Source organism: Schistocerca cancellata, chromosome 1 (genome assembly GCF_023864275.1).
Source record: "Schistocerca cancellata isolate TAMUIC-IGC-003103 chromosome 1, iqSchCanc2.1, whole genome shotgun sequence".
Lineage (NCBI taxonomy): Eukaryota > Metazoa > Arthropoda > Insecta > Orthoptera > Acrididae > Schistocerca > Schistocerca cancellata.
In genome coordinates this window covers 113,404,127-113,418,522 of record NC_064626.1, presented here as the reverse complement: position 1 = coordinate 113,418,522, position 14,396 = coordinate 113,404,127, and the positions used below count along the sequence as shown (strand labels likewise).

At 48.8% G+C, this 14,396-nt stretch overlaps 12 non-coding genes across 12 annotated transcripts; all 12 read left to right on the top strand.

The window, feature by feature from the left end:
- Window positions 1–4,991: 4,991 nt before the first annotated feature.
- Trnar-ccu (transfer RNA arginine (anticodon CCU)) lies at window positions 4,992–5,064 on the top strand. The gene has a single exon. It is a non-coding gene; the product is annotated as a tRNA-Arg (tRNA).
- Window positions 5,065–5,557: 493 nt separating this feature from the next.
- On the top strand, window positions 5,558–5,630 carry Trnar-ccu (transfer RNA arginine (anticodon CCU)). Its single transcript has one exon. It is a non-coding gene; the product is annotated as a tRNA-Arg (tRNA).
- A 502-nt stretch (window positions 5,631–6,132) lies between these two features.
- On the top strand, window positions 6,133–6,205 carry Trnar-ccu (transfer RNA arginine (anticodon CCU)). Its single transcript has one exon. It is a non-coding gene; the product is annotated as a tRNA-Arg (tRNA).
- Window positions 6,206–6,707: 502 nt separating this feature from the next.
- On the top strand, window positions 6,708–6,780 carry Trnar-ccu (transfer RNA arginine (anticodon CCU)). Its single transcript has one exon. It is a non-coding gene; the product is annotated as a tRNA-Arg (tRNA).
- Window positions 6,781–7,282: 502 nt separating this feature from the next.
- On the top strand, window positions 7,283–7,355 carry Trnar-ccu (transfer RNA arginine (anticodon CCU)). The gene has a single exon. It is a non-coding gene; the product is annotated as a tRNA-Arg (tRNA).
- A 502-nt stretch (window positions 7,356–7,857) lies between these two features.
- On the top strand, window positions 7,858–7,930 carry Trnar-ccu (transfer RNA arginine (anticodon CCU)). The gene has a single exon. It is a non-coding gene; the product is annotated as a tRNA-Arg (tRNA).
- Window positions 7,931–8,432: 502 nt separating this feature from the next.
- On the top strand, window positions 8,433–8,505 carry Trnar-ccu (transfer RNA arginine (anticodon CCU)). The gene has a single exon. It is a non-coding gene; the product is annotated as a tRNA-Arg (tRNA).
- A 502-nt stretch (window positions 8,506–9,007) lies between these two features.
- Window positions 9,008–9,080, top strand: Trnar-ccu (transfer RNA arginine (anticodon CCU)). The gene has a single exon. It is a non-coding gene; the product is annotated as a tRNA-Arg (tRNA).
- A 1,266-nt stretch (window positions 9,081–10,346) lies between these two features.
- Window positions 10,347–10,419, top strand: Trnar-ccu (transfer RNA arginine (anticodon CCU)). Its single transcript has one exon. It is a non-coding gene; the product is annotated as a tRNA-Arg (tRNA).
- Window positions 10,420–10,921: 502 nt separating this feature from the next.
- Trnar-ccu (transfer RNA arginine (anticodon CCU)) lies at window positions 10,922–10,994 on the top strand. The gene has a single exon. It is a non-coding gene; the product is annotated as a tRNA-Arg (tRNA).
- Window positions 10,995–11,496: 502 nt separating this feature from the next.
- Window positions 11,497–11,569, top strand: Trnar-ccu (transfer RNA arginine (anticodon CCU)). Its single transcript has one exon. It is a non-coding gene; the product is annotated as a tRNA-Arg (tRNA).
- A 502-nt stretch (window positions 11,570–12,071) lies between these two features.
- Window positions 12,072–12,144, top strand: Trnar-ccu (transfer RNA arginine (anticodon CCU)). Its single transcript has one exon. It is a non-coding gene; the product is annotated as a tRNA-Arg (tRNA).
- The last annotated feature ends 2,252 nt before the right edge of the window (window positions 12,145–14,396 follow it).

The window sequence follows — 14,396 nt, the reverse complement described above, 5'->3', positions numbered from 1 at the left end:
GAATCTTTGCCATCGTCTGACGCAGAAGAGCACACCAGGAAGCAACGCTCTCCGAAGCGACGGAAGCGGAGGCGTAGAGCAACTTCCGAACGGGATGCGACACCGCCTCCAGAGGATGACGATTCCACCTTCAATGACGACGCTACCACAGAGGCAGCCGCCACTTGCTGCAGTGTGGCACCATCGAACGATAATGAGGACCAACCACATATATCTACAGTGGCACAATCGGATGCCGAGATGCAGGACAGATGCTGCCCACCACCTTCTGGAGTGCAAGCACCAGCGCCGTGTCCTAAGGACGCTAGGGAAGCCGATCTTGCTTTCAGTTCCCCGACGTGGGCGGATGACCACGACGACGACGGAACCATGCAAGTTACGCCAACAGGGCCCACGGCGTTGGCGCCGGCTCTCTAGAACGGCCTGCAGGTGAGGTTTGGGGGGCTGCGGAGGTGTCAATACAGTCAGAAGCGTCATAGGTAATTCCAGTCTTAATGAATAACTTAACACCTGCGGTTCGTCAACAAGCTTATCGTATCGCCACGCTTAACATCAACACGATACGAACGGCAGTGAAGATCCAGTTGCTGCGTGAGATGCTTCGTTCTTCGGATGTTGACATTGCCCTGTTGCAAGAAGTATATATAGCGGCCCTCCCCGTTTTCTACGGTTATGTGACATATGTGTCACCGGCGGACCGGAATGGCAGTGGTACGGCAATACTAGTGCGCGACGGAATTGCCATCGAAGAAGTGACTTACCTTCCGTCAGGAAGGGGGTTGGCGATCACAGCACTGGGCACGCGCATCATTAACATTTACGCTCCATCAGGAACTGACCAACGCCGCGAACGATCGCTGTTCTACTCGGAGGATATCGCCCCCCTCTTTATCAGCAGCTTCGAGCAATATATCTTCGGCGGCGATTTTAACTGTGTGCTCAACCCCAAAGACCAAGTCCCACATTTCTCGACTTGTCAAGAACTTCGGCTCCTGGTTCGAGACCTGCTTCTCACCGACACGTGGGAGACAGTGCACGGTGACCGTCCCGGTCCGACATACCTTACTAGTCACTCAGCCAGTCGCCTAGACCGCATTTATGTCTCACGAGCTCTAGCACCGGGAGTATTGGACGCCGAACGTTGGCCGCTTGCCTTCTCCGATCATAGCGCTTTCATATGCACACTCACTCTACAACAGCAGCGGATATGGCGCAGCCGAGGACCCTGGAAGCTGAATGTGGCACATCTTCAAGCCCCGGAATGCCGTCAGATTATCGCCAACACATGGCTGGATTGCGAACGTCGTCTTCCCCGATACCCATCGACTCTAGCATGGTGGGTGGACTGTGCAAAACCAGCTTTTCGGCGTGTGCTAACTCAATTCGGAAAAGATACCGCAGCTTGGCATCGTCACACATTGGACTTTTATTACACGATGCTTCGCGAACTCGACAGCCAACCACCATCTCCAAACCGACAAATGGAAAGCCGCCGAATTAAAGGTAAAATATTGTCTCTTACGAGGAAACGTTTGGAGGGGGTCGTAGTGCGATCGCGACGTCAAGACCGAGTGGAAGGAGAAAACCCGTCTATGCATCACATCGTGCTCGACAGCCGCCGACGCCGACAGCAGCTGATCACGGACCTCGTATTGCCAGGTGGCAGGGTCGTAACGACTCAGGCGGCGGTTACAGAAGCCTTCGCAGATCACTATCGCCGGTTTTACGACGAGGTGAATACAGAGGACGAGGAAGCGGACGATCACGACATACTGCAGCATGTGTCGCACACCCTCGACAATGCAGCAGCGGCGACGCTTTTAGGTGGAATTACACGAGACGACATCGAGGACGCGCTTAACAAGGGAGCACTCAACAAATCTCCCGGGCCAGACGGACTGCCGCTCGAGTTTTATCGTACTTTCCACGATCTCATGATGCCCCGATGGATCATCATGTACCAAGAACTGATAACCCCTGGTTCCCACGTGCCACCTGCATTCGTGGAAGGTCTCCTTATACCGATACACAAGCCTTCCAGAGGTCGGACGGTCGAGGACTACAGGCCCATTACAATGCTTAACTCGGACTATAAAATCTTCGCCCGATTACTCGCCAGCCGCATAAAGAAGGTTCTGCCCCTGCTCCTCTCAATGGAGCAAACGACACAGGGTGGACTGACCAACATGCAAACGGCAACCAGTGAATGCAGGGATTTAATAGCCATCGCCACATCCTGTCGCCTTCGAGCTGCTCTGATCTCCATTGATTTCGACCACGCCTTCGACAGAGTTCACCACAAGTTCCTTCTGTCCGTAATGGCCCGCATGGGCTACCCGCCTGACTTTATCGACATCTTTCAGCGCCTTTTCCGTGGAGCTGCATCCCGTGTACTGGTGAATGGACGGATTGCGGGTCCCTTTCCGATCCGACGGTCAGTTCGCCAAGGATGCCCACTCTCCATGATTCTTTACGCGATCGCACTCGAACCACTTGTCGGAGGGTTGAAAAACAGGCTCTCGGGCGTTTCATTGAGGGATCATACCTTTCAGTGCAGAATATATGCTGATGACCTTCTGTTACTTGTCCGATCTGATGAGGAGGTACGCTCGGTGATACAATGGGTCAATCGCTATGGTTTGGCAGCGGGCAGCCGCATGAATGTGGCCAAGTCGGCAGCGATGCCCATTGGGAGAGGTCTACAGGCCGACGCTTTAGCCCCACTCCCACTAGTTAACAAGATCCGGTTCTTGGGCATAACATTTACACAGGATGTGCGCCGCACGGCTGCCATGAACTATGCACGATTACTACAGGCAATACGCACAGAAGTTCGCCGGAACTTACTTCGACGGATGGACCTCCTACAGCGTGTGGAATACCTCAACCTTCACGTGGCGACTAAGATGATCCACATGGCCCAGGTCCTACCGATATCGACAGCGATGGCACACAGACTGCAAGCAGCGTTTGGGTATTACCTTACCGCCGGACACCTATTCAAAGTCCGCTACGAAACACTCACCCTCCCTCCGCTTGATGGCGGACTGGGACTTATAAATGTACGAGCGAGGGCTACAGCATTATACTTGTGCACAATGATGAAATTGTGGACCCACCAAGATGCTTCCCTTACGGGTCGTCTGTTAGAGGAATTGCTGCCGGCGTCTCTTATGCCACCTGTCACGGTTGCACACATTACACCCTCACTCTCGCACCTCTCGGCATTTATTCTTGAGTATAGTTACGTGCACCCAGATCTTCCCAACACTCGCACTCCCAAGGCGAGAGACTTTTACAAACTGCTGCTAAGGTCCACCCCTCGCAATGTGATTGAGAGGAAGAGTCCTACGACCCTATGGCCTGCAGTGTGGAGAGCGGTCCAGAAGTCGTTCCTCCCCACGCGGGTACGAGCCGCGTGGTACCAGGTGGTGAACGGGAAGGTTGTCACACGACAAAGGCTGCACGCTATTGGGATGGCGGATTCCCCCCTTTGTCCACATTGCCACCTCGTGGATACTGACGAACACCGTTTAACATGTGGATCGGCGTTAGAGGTATGGCTGCTAGTGCAGAAGATCCTCGCCTGCTACCTACGTATCGCGCCTCGCACAATTGAGCCACGGCTCCTCCTTTGTCCAGAGGATACTTATTTCCCACCTGCGAAGACTCATGCTCTCACATGGTTTAAAGGCATGTCCATATACTACCTCTTTCAAAATGATGAGAAGATGGTGCTTGATTACTGGCAATTTCTCCAGAACAGTCATAGCACACTTGAGTGTACACCCCGATACCGACAACTATTTGCGAACTATTTGCGCAGTGTCTTCGATAACCCCCCTCACAGTTGGGGAGTACCGGGCAGAGGATGATCGCCTTCATGGGGCTCCACACGCTGAGAATTGCTGTACCAATTTGGAACATGGAACCTGTATGCAGATGGGCCATGCACATGGAATGGCGTGCGGGATTTGGTTACATTTTTCTTTCTTTATTATCTATCATCACACTATTGGTTTCAAATTCTATTTCATAGTTTAGAAGGAACTCTTGTTTTCTTTGTTGATATGGATGTCCATTCTAATTTTGTTTGTCGTAACTGAAAGACGCCTTTTCCATCATTTACAATTTAAAAAAAAAAAAATTCAAAAAAAAATAAAAATAAATAAAAAAATTTAAAAAAAATAAAAGAAACGGCCAAGGTAACTGGCTACGACTTTGAGAACCCGGGTTCGAATCCCCAAGAAACCTAGCGGATGTTGTTCCTTTCGTTTGTATTTTTCCATATATCAATTACTAGGTAAAAAAAAAAAAAAAAAAAAAAAAGAGGTTCCCTTGTGCGTTGCAGTGCTTGTACTATAAAAAAAAAATAACAAAAAAAAAAGTTGGTAGAGCAAAAAATATGAAAAAAAAACAAAAAAAAAAATAAAAAAAAAATGGATAAGGCATCGGTCTCCTAAACCGGGGATTGTGGGTTCGAGTCCCACCAGAGGTACACGTTTTACTCACTGGGGCAAAATCACTCTCACCACATACAGGTGTAATAGTTGTGGAAGTTGGCGTTTCTGAGTGCTCACAGGTATGACGACGATATGAAAATACGCACTTACTGACAACCTGAAACGAAACGACGGCCATTATCAATCGACCTGTTAGCTGCGGAAGTGTTTCAAAGCGTGATGGCGCTGTGAGAGGAAACGCTATTTTAAAATTACTTGTTGGTAAACAGTATGACCCATATGAATTGTCACTTAACTCTCTTGTGTGCAGGACTTGGAGTTCAGAAAGGGAATAGCCTAAGACGGCAGGTATAAGAATTGCCAGCAGAAAGTAGGTGCCTGGACTTCGATATGTCTGAGTATGTACAGGCACACAGGAAAGGCTCATGCGACGTCCTGACTCTCTGCACACGTAGAGTAGCGCATCAGGAAGGGTACACTTGGCAAGTGTTGATTTGAGTGAGCACCCCGCCAGCTTAACGCCAGTCAGCCTCTGTGGCCTAATGGATAAGGCATCGGTCTCCTAAACTGGGGATTGTGGGTTCGAGTCCCACCAGAGGTACACGTTTTACTCACTGGGGCAAAATCACTCTCACCACATACAGGTGTAATAGTTGTGAAAGTTGGCGTTTCTGAGTGCTCACAGGTATGACGACGATATTAAAATACGCACTTACTGACAACCTGAAACGAAACGACGGCCATTATCAATCGACCTGTTAGCTGCGGAAGTGTTTCAAAGCATGATGGCGCTGTGAGAGGAAACGCTATTTTAAAATTACTTGTTGGTAAACAGTATGACCCATATGAATTGTCACTTAACTCTCTTGTGTGCAGGACTTGGAGTTCAGAAAGGGAATAGCCTAAGACGGCAGGTATAAGAATTGCCAGCAGAAAGTAGGTGCCTGGACTTCGATATGTCTGAGTATGTACAGGCACACAGGAAAGGCTCATGCGACGTCCTGACTCTCTGCACACGTAGAGTAGCGCATCAGGAAGGGTACACTTGGCAAGTGTTGATTTGAGTGAGCACCCCGCCAGCTTAACGCCAGTAAGCCTCTGTGGCCTAATGGATAAGGCATCGGTCTCCTAAACCGGGGATTGTGGGTTCGAGTCCCACCAGAGGTACACGTTTTACTCACTGGGGCAAAATCACTCTCACCACATACAGGTGTAATAGTTGTGAAAGTTGGCGTTTCTGAGTGCTTACAGGTATCACAGGTATGACGACGATATGAAAATACGCACTTACTGACAACCTGAAACGAAACGACGGCCATTATCAATCGACCTGTTAGCTGCGGAAGTGTTTCAAAGCGTGATGGCGCTGTGAGAGGAAACGCTATTTTAAAATTACTTGTTGGTAAACAGTATGACCCATATGAATTGTCACTTAACTCTCTTGTGTGCAGGACTTGGAGTTCAGAAAGGGAATAGCCTAAGACGGCAGGTATAAGAATTGCCAGCAGAAAGTAGGTGCCTGGACTTCGATATGTCTGAGTATGTACAGGCACACAGGAAAGGCTCATGCGACGTCCTGACTCTCTGCACACGTAGAGTAGCGCATCAGGAAGGGTACACTTGGCAAGTGTTGATTTGAGTGAGCACCCCGCCAGCTTAACGCCAGTCAGCCTCTGTGGCCTAATGGATAAGGCATCGGTCTCCTAAACCGGGGATTGTGGGTTCGAGTCCCACCAGAGGTACACGTTTTACTCACTGGGGCAAAATCACTCTCACCACATACAGGTGTAATAGTTGTGAAAGTTGGCGTTTCTGAGTGCTTACAGGTATCACAGGTATGACGACGATATGAAAATACGCACTTACTGACAACCTGAAACGAAACGACGGCCATTATCAATCGACCTGTTAGCTGCGGAAGTGTTTCAAAGCGTGATGGCGCTGTGAGAGGAAACGCTATTTTAAAATTACTTGTTGGTAAACAGTATGACCCATATGAATTGTCACTTAACTCTCTTGTGTGCAGGACTTGGAGTTCAGAAAGGGAATAGCCTAAGACGGCAGGTATAAGAATTGCCAGCAGAAAGTAGGTGCCTGGACTTCGATATGTCTGAGTATGTACAGGCACACAGGAAAGGCTCATGCGACGTCCTGACTCTCTGCACACGTAGAGTAGCGCATCAGGAAGGGTACACTTGGCAAGTGTTGATTTGAGTGAGCACCCCGCCAGCTTAACGCCAGTCAGCCTCTGTGGCCTAATGGATAAGGCATCGGTCTCCTAAACCGGGGATTGTGGGTTCGAGTCCCACCAGAGGTACACGTTTTACTCACTGGGGCAAAATCACTCTCACCACATACAGGTGTAATAGTTGTGAAAGTTGGCGTTTCTGAGTGCTTACAGGTATCACAGGTATGACGACGATATGAAAATACGCACTTACTGACAACCTGAAACGAAACGACGGCCATTATCAATCGACCTGTTAGCTGCGGAAGTGTTTCAAAGCGTGATGGCGCTGTGAGAGGAAACGCTATTTTAAAATTACTTGTTGGTAAACAGTATGACCCATATGAATTGTCACTTAACTCTCTTGTGTGCAGGACTTGGAGTTCAGAAAGGGAATAGCCTAAGACGGCAGGTATAAGAATTGCCAGCAGAAAGTAGGTGCCTGGACTTCGATATGTCTGAGTATGTACAGGCACACAGGAAAGGCTCATGCGACGTCCTGACTCTCTGCACACGTAGAGTAGCGCATCAGGAAGGGTACACTTGGCAAGTGTTGATTTGAGTGAGCACCCCGCCAGCTAAACGCCAGTCAGCCTCTGTGGCCTAATGGATAAGGCATCGGTCTCCTAAACCGGGGATTGTGGGTTCGAGTCCCACCAGAGGTACACGTTTTACTCACTGGGGCAAAATCACTCTCACCACATACAGGTGTAATAGTTGTGAAAGTTGGCGTTTCTGAGTGCTTACAGGTATCACAGGTATGACGACGATATGAAAATACGCACTTACTGACAACCTGAAACGAAACGACGGCCATTATCAATCGACCTGTTAGCTGCGGAAGTGTTTCAAAGCGTGATGGCGCTGTGAGAGGAAACGCTATTTTAAAATTACTTGTTGGTAAACAGTATGACCCATATGAATTGTCACTTAACTCTCTTGTGTGCAGGACTTGGAGTTCAGAAAGGGAATAGCCTAAGACGGCAGGTATAAGAATTGCCAGCAGAAAGTAGGTGCCTGGACTTCGATATGTCTGAGTATGTACAGGCACACAGGAAAGGCTCATGCGACGTCCTGACTCTCTGCACACGTAGAGTAGCGCATCAGGAAGGGTACACTTGGCAAGTGTTGATTTGAGTGAGCACCCCGCCAGCTTAACGCCAGTCAGCCTCTGTGGCCTAATGGATAAGGCATCGGTCTCCTAAACCGGGGATTGTGGGTTCGAGTCCCACCAGAGGTACACGTTTTACTCACTGGGGCAAAATCACTCTCACCACATACAGGTGTAATAGTTGTGAAAGTTGGCGTTTCTGAGTGCTTACAGGTATCACAGGTATGACGACGATATGAAAATACGCACTTACTGACAACCTGAAACGAAACGACGGCCATTATCAAGCGACCTGTTAGCTGCGGAAGTGTTTCAAAGCGTGATGGCGCTGTGAGAGGAAACGCTATTTTAAAATTACTTGTTGGTAAACAGTATGACTCATATGAATTGTCACTTAACTCTCTTGTGTGCAGGACTTGGAGTTCAGAAAGGGAATAGCCTAAGACGGCAGGTATAAGAATTGCCAGCAGAAAGTAGGTGCCTGGACTTCGATATGTCTGAGTATGTACAGGCACACAGGAAAGGCTCATGCGACGTCCTGACTCTCTGCACACGTAGAGTAGCGCATCAGGAAGGGTACACTTGGCAAGTGTTGATTTGAGTGAGCACCCCGCCAGCTTAACGCCAGTCAGCCTCTGTGGCCTAATGGATAAGGCATCAGTCTCCTAAACCGGGGATTGTGGGTTCGAGTCCCACCAGAGGTACACGTTTTACTCACTGGGGCAAAATCACTCTCACCACATACAGGTGTAATAGTTGTGAAAGTTGGCGTTTCTGAGTGCTTACAGGTATCACAGGTATGACGACGATATGAAAATACGCACTTACTGACAACCTGAAACGAAACGACGGCCATTATCAATCGACCTGTTAGCTGCGGAAGTGTTTCAAAGCGTGATGGCGCTGTGAGAGGAAACGCTATTTTAAAATTACTTGTTGGTAAACAGTATGACCCATATGAATTGTCACTTAACTCTCTTGTGTGCAGGACTTGGAGTTCGGAAAGGGAATAGCCTAAGACGGCAGGTATAAGAATTGCCAGCAGAAAGTAGGTGCCTGGACTTCGATATGTCTGAGTATGTACAGGCACACAGGAAAGGCTCATGCGACGTCCTGACTCTCTGCACACGTAGAGTAGCGCATCAGGAAGGGTACACTTGGCAAGTGTTGATTTGAGTGAGCACCCCGCCAGCTTAACGCCAGTCAGCCTCTGTGGCCTAATGGATAAGGCATCGGTCTCCTAAACCGGGGATTGTGGGTTCGAGTCCCACCAGAGGTACACGTTTTACTCACTGGGGCAAAATCACTCTCACCACATACAGGTGTAATAGTTGTGAAAGTTGGCGTTTCTGAGTGCTTACAGGTATCACAGGTATGACGACGATATGAAAATACGCACTTACTGACAACCTGAAACGAAACGACGGCCATTATCAATCGACCTGTTAGCTGCGGAAGTGTTTCAAAGCGTGATGGCGCTGTGAGAGGAAACGCTATTTTAAAATTACTTGTTGGTAAACAGTATGACCCATATGAATAGTCACTTAACTCTCTTGTGTGCAGGACTTGGAGTTCAGAAAGGGAATAGCCTAAGACGGCAGGTATAAGAATTGCCAGCAGAAAGTAGGTGCCTGGACTTCGATATGTCTGAGTATGTACAGGCACACAGGAAAGGCTCATGCGACGTCCTGACTCTCTGCACACGTAGAGTAGCGCATCAGGAAGGGTACACTTGGCAAGTGTTGATTTGAGTGAGCACCCCGCCAGCTTAACGCCTGTCAGCCTCTGTGGCCTAATTTCCATTAAAAAAAAAAAAAATGCCGGCACGGTAGCTCAGCGTGTTCGGACAGAGGGTTAGCTGCCCTCTGTAATAAAAAAAAACTGAGTTAATAGATCATCAATGAACTTTACGGGCGTCTTGCGACGTCCGCCCCGAGCAGATACAACGAACAAAAACGAACAAAATGAATTAAAAAAAAAAAAAATGGATAAGGCATCGGTCTCCTAAACCGGGGATTGTGGGTTCGAGTCCCACCAGAGGTACACGTTTTACTCACTGGGGCAAAATCACTCTCACCACATACAGGTGTAATAGTTGTGAAAGTTGGCGTTTCTGAGTGCTTACAGGTATCACAGGTATGACGACGATATGAAAATACGCACTTACTGACAACCTGAAACGAAACGACGGCCATTATCAATCGACCTGTTAGCTGCGGAAGTGTTTCAAAGCGTGATGGCGCTGTGAGAGGAAACGCTATTTTAAAATTACTTGTTGGTAAACAGTATGACCCATATGAATTGTCACTTAACTCTCTTGTGTGCAGGACTTGGAGTTCAGAAAGGGAATAGCCTAAGACGGCAGGTATAAGAATTGCCAGCAGAAAGTAGGTGCCTGGACTTCGATATGTCTGAGTATGTACAGGCACACAGGAAAGGCTCATGCGACGTCCTGACTCTCTGCACACGTAGAGTAGCGCATCAGGAAGGGTACACTTGGCAAGTGTTGATTTGAGTGAGCACCCCGCCAGCTTAACGCCAGTCAGCCTCTGTGGCCTAATGGATAATGCATCGGTCTCCTAAACCGGGGATTGTGGGTTCGAGTCCCACCAGAGGTACATGTTTTACTCACTGGGGCAAAATCACTCTCACCACATACAGGTGTAATAGTTGTGAAAGTTGGCGTTTCTGAGTGCTTACAGGTATCACAGGTATGACGACGATATGAAAATACGCACTTACTGACAACCTGAAACGAAACGACGGCCATTATCAATCGACCTGTTAGCTGCGGAAGTGTTTCAAAGCGTGATGGCGCTGTGAGAGGAAACGCTATTTTAAAATTACTTGTTGGTAAACAGTATGACCCATATGAATTGTCACTTAACTCTCTTGTGTGCAGGACTTGGAGTTCAGAAAGGGAATAGCCTAAGACGGCAGGTATAAGAATTGCCAGCAGAAAGTAGGTGCCTGGACTTCGATATGTCTGAGTATGTACAGGCACACAGGAAAGGCTCATGCGACGTCCTGACTCTCTGCACACGTAGAGTAGCGCATCAGGAAGGGTACACTTGGCAAGTGTTGATTTGAGTGAGCACCCCGCCAGCTTAACGCCAGTCAGCCTCTGTGGCCTAATGGATAAGGCATCGGTCTCCTAAACCAGGGATTGTGGGTTCGAGTCCCACCAGAGGTACACGTTTTACTCACTGGGGCAAAATCACTCTCACCACATACAGGTGTAATAGTTGTGAAAGGTGGCGTTTCTGAGTGCTTACAGGTATCACAGGTATGACGACGATATGAAAATACGCACTTACTGACAACCTGAAACGAAACGACGGCCATTATCAATCGACCTGTTAGCTGCGGAAGTGTTTCAAAGCGTGATGGCGCTGTGAGAGGAAACGCTATTTTAAAATTACTTGTTGGTAAACAGTATGACCCATATGAATTGTCACTTAACTCTCTTGTGTGCAGGACTTGGAGTTCAGAAAGGGAATAGCCTAAGACGGCAGGTATAAGAATTGCCAGCAGAAAGTAGGTGCCTGGACTTCGATATGTCTGAGTATGTACAGGCACACAGGAAAGGCTCATGCGACGTCCTGACTCTCTGCACACGTAGAGTAGCGCATCAGGAAGGGTACACTTGGCAAGTGTTGATTTGAGTGAGCACCCCGCCAGCTTAACGCCAGTCAGCCTCTGTGGCCTAATGGATAAGGCATCGGTCTCCTAAACCGGGGATTGTGGGTTCGAGTCCCACCAGAAGTACACGTTTTACTCACTGGGGCAAAATCACTCTCACCACATACAGGTGTAATAGTTGTGAAAGTTGGCGTTTCTGAGTGCTTACAGGTATCACAGGTATGACGACGATATGAAAATACGCACTTACTGACAACCTGAAACGAAACGACGGCCATTATCAATCGACCTGTTAGCTGCGGAAGTGTTTCAAAGCGTGATGGCGCTGTGAGAGGAAACGCTATTTTAAAATTACTTGTTGGTAAACAGTATGACCCATATGAATTGTCACTTAACTCTCTTGTGTGCAGGACTTGGAGTTTAGAAAGGGAATAGCCTAAGACGGCAGGTATAAGAATTGCCAGCAGAAAGTAGGTGCCTGGACTTCGATATGTCTGAGTATGTACAGGCACACAGGAAAGGCTCATGCGACGTCCTGACTCTCTGCACACGTAGAGTAGCGCATCAGGAAGGGTACACTTGGCAAGTGTTGATTTGAGTGAGCACCCCGCCAGCTTAACGCCAGTCAGCCTCTGTGGCCTAATGGATAAGGCATCGGTCTCCTAAACCAGGGATTGTGGGTTCGAGTCCCACCAGAGGTACACGTTTTACTCACTGGGGCAAAATCACTCTCACCACATACAGGTGTAATAGTTGTGAAAGTTGGCGTTTCTGAGTGCTTACAGGTATCACAGGTATGACGACGATATGAAAATACGCACTTACTGACAACCTGAAACGAAACGACGGCCATTATCAATCGACCTGTTAGCTGCGGAAGTGTTTCAAAGCGTGATGGCGCTGTGAGAGGAAACGCTATTTTAAAATTACTTGTTGGTAAACAGTATGACCCATATGAATTGTCACTTAACTCTCTTGTGTGCAGGACTTGGAGTTCAGAAAGGGAATAGCCTAAGACGGCAGGTATAAGAATTGCCAGCAGAAAGTAGGTGCCTGGACTTCGATATGTCTGAGTATGTACAGGCACACAGGAAAGGCTCATGCGACGTCCTGACTCTCTGCACACATAGAGTAGCGCATCAGGAAGGGTACACTTGGCAAGTGTTGATTTGAGTGAGCACCCCGCCAGCTTAACGCCAGTCAGCCTCTGTGGCCTAATGGACCCGCGGCGCGGGACGGACGTGTGGCGGCTGGCTTGGCGTCTTGAAGTAAACACCGGCTGTTTGGTGTCACGAGGTTAGTCACTTCGTTACCTTTGTGAGTCAGGCTATGTTTACTGATTTCAAGATAAAATGAACGCGATTACTGTAATGAGGAAAGACACGATTAAATTTACTTTCGACCGAAATTTCTTGAGGCCTAAGGCATATGAAGTAAAGCAGTGGTTACTCGATGCTGTTAAGATTACTGGCAATGACATAATAGGTGTGCATTTATCGTTCGTTTCCAACGCGGCTTTTGTCAAACTGACTAACCCAGATTTGTGTGTCTCTATCATGGATAAGTGTGGTGGAGTACTGAAGTTTAAACATTCCGACGGTACAGTGAGTGATGTTTCTGTCTCACACGCCGGTTTAGGCATACGTACCGTTCGGGTCTTTGAGTTGCCGTTTGAGGTTTCTGCAGAGGACATTAATAAAATCCTTCGACCGTATGGCCGTGTTCTTTCGAACGTTGCAGAAAAATGGTCGGAGCCACATATGTTTCCCGTCCTGAACGGAGTGCGTCAAGTAAAGATAGATCTTCAAAGGCACATACCGTCATATATAAATGTATGCGGACACCGCGCCATAGTTATCTACGACGGTCAACCCAAGACATGTGCTTTGTGTAACTCACCAGAGCACATACGTAGTGAATGTAGTAAACGGCGTGTCCCCCAGCTACCGAGCGGGGAGGCTGCAGTTCCTGGCGCTGCTGTCAGCCTTCCGTTAACGTATGCGGCTGCCACGTACGGCCAACAATCTGCAGAAACGACAACAGTTGAGCACGTTGAACGACTCGCAGCGCCTGCGGCCGCCACAAACGCCCCAGAGTTGATCGCCTCTGTGGACGACCGAGCAGCTGCTGTTCGGCCCTATTGCGACGATACATCTGCGATAAGTGGTCCGGACGTCAGACAAACGGAACTGCGGGAGAGGATACAGTCATGCGCAGAACTAGGTACTGAACAGCCATCTTTGGACTCGCAGAGACACGAAGTGTCCCAAGAATCTACCAGGTCACCGACGGAAGTCGCCAAATTACTCGACCTCCCGCCCGACGCACAGGGCGAACGAGCTGAAAGAATGTCCAGTGATGGCGACGCTGGTGTCCGTAACCGAGCCGTACACCACCCGGAAATGCAAGGAGGACAACCTCGGGAACCCCACCCGACAAATGCGGAAGTGAAGGAACCCCCAGCTGAGGTTCTTCGAGAAATTCACACGAGGAACTCTGAGATAACGGCAGAACCGCTCTCACCACTGTCTTCTTCCACCGAACCACCAGAACATTCTCCTGACTTGTCTCCTACGGGATCCCTGCGGAGGAGGAAGAAGTCAAAAAAGCGTCGTTTGGCACACCAAGCGGCAGAGACTTTGGCCCCAGCTCTCAGGGAAAAGCTGAAACATCTACAGCACAAGGATCAGAAGGCAGAAGATCTGGAGCCAGTAGGGACTACTGGGAACCCAGACAGAACGGCAAGGCAAGAAGACCCGGGGGGTGACCACCACCCATCGCAAATTGGGCTCACGAACATAGCTCCAGAAGATGGTTCATTGCCAGGTCAACACGCACCAGCAGCACCAGTCAATTGGGCAGACGATGGCGCAGATCAGGGTGTAGATAACAAGGATGATGACACAAGTCAGGAAGAAGACCTTTTTTATTAATAGAGTTGTTAAGATCGCCT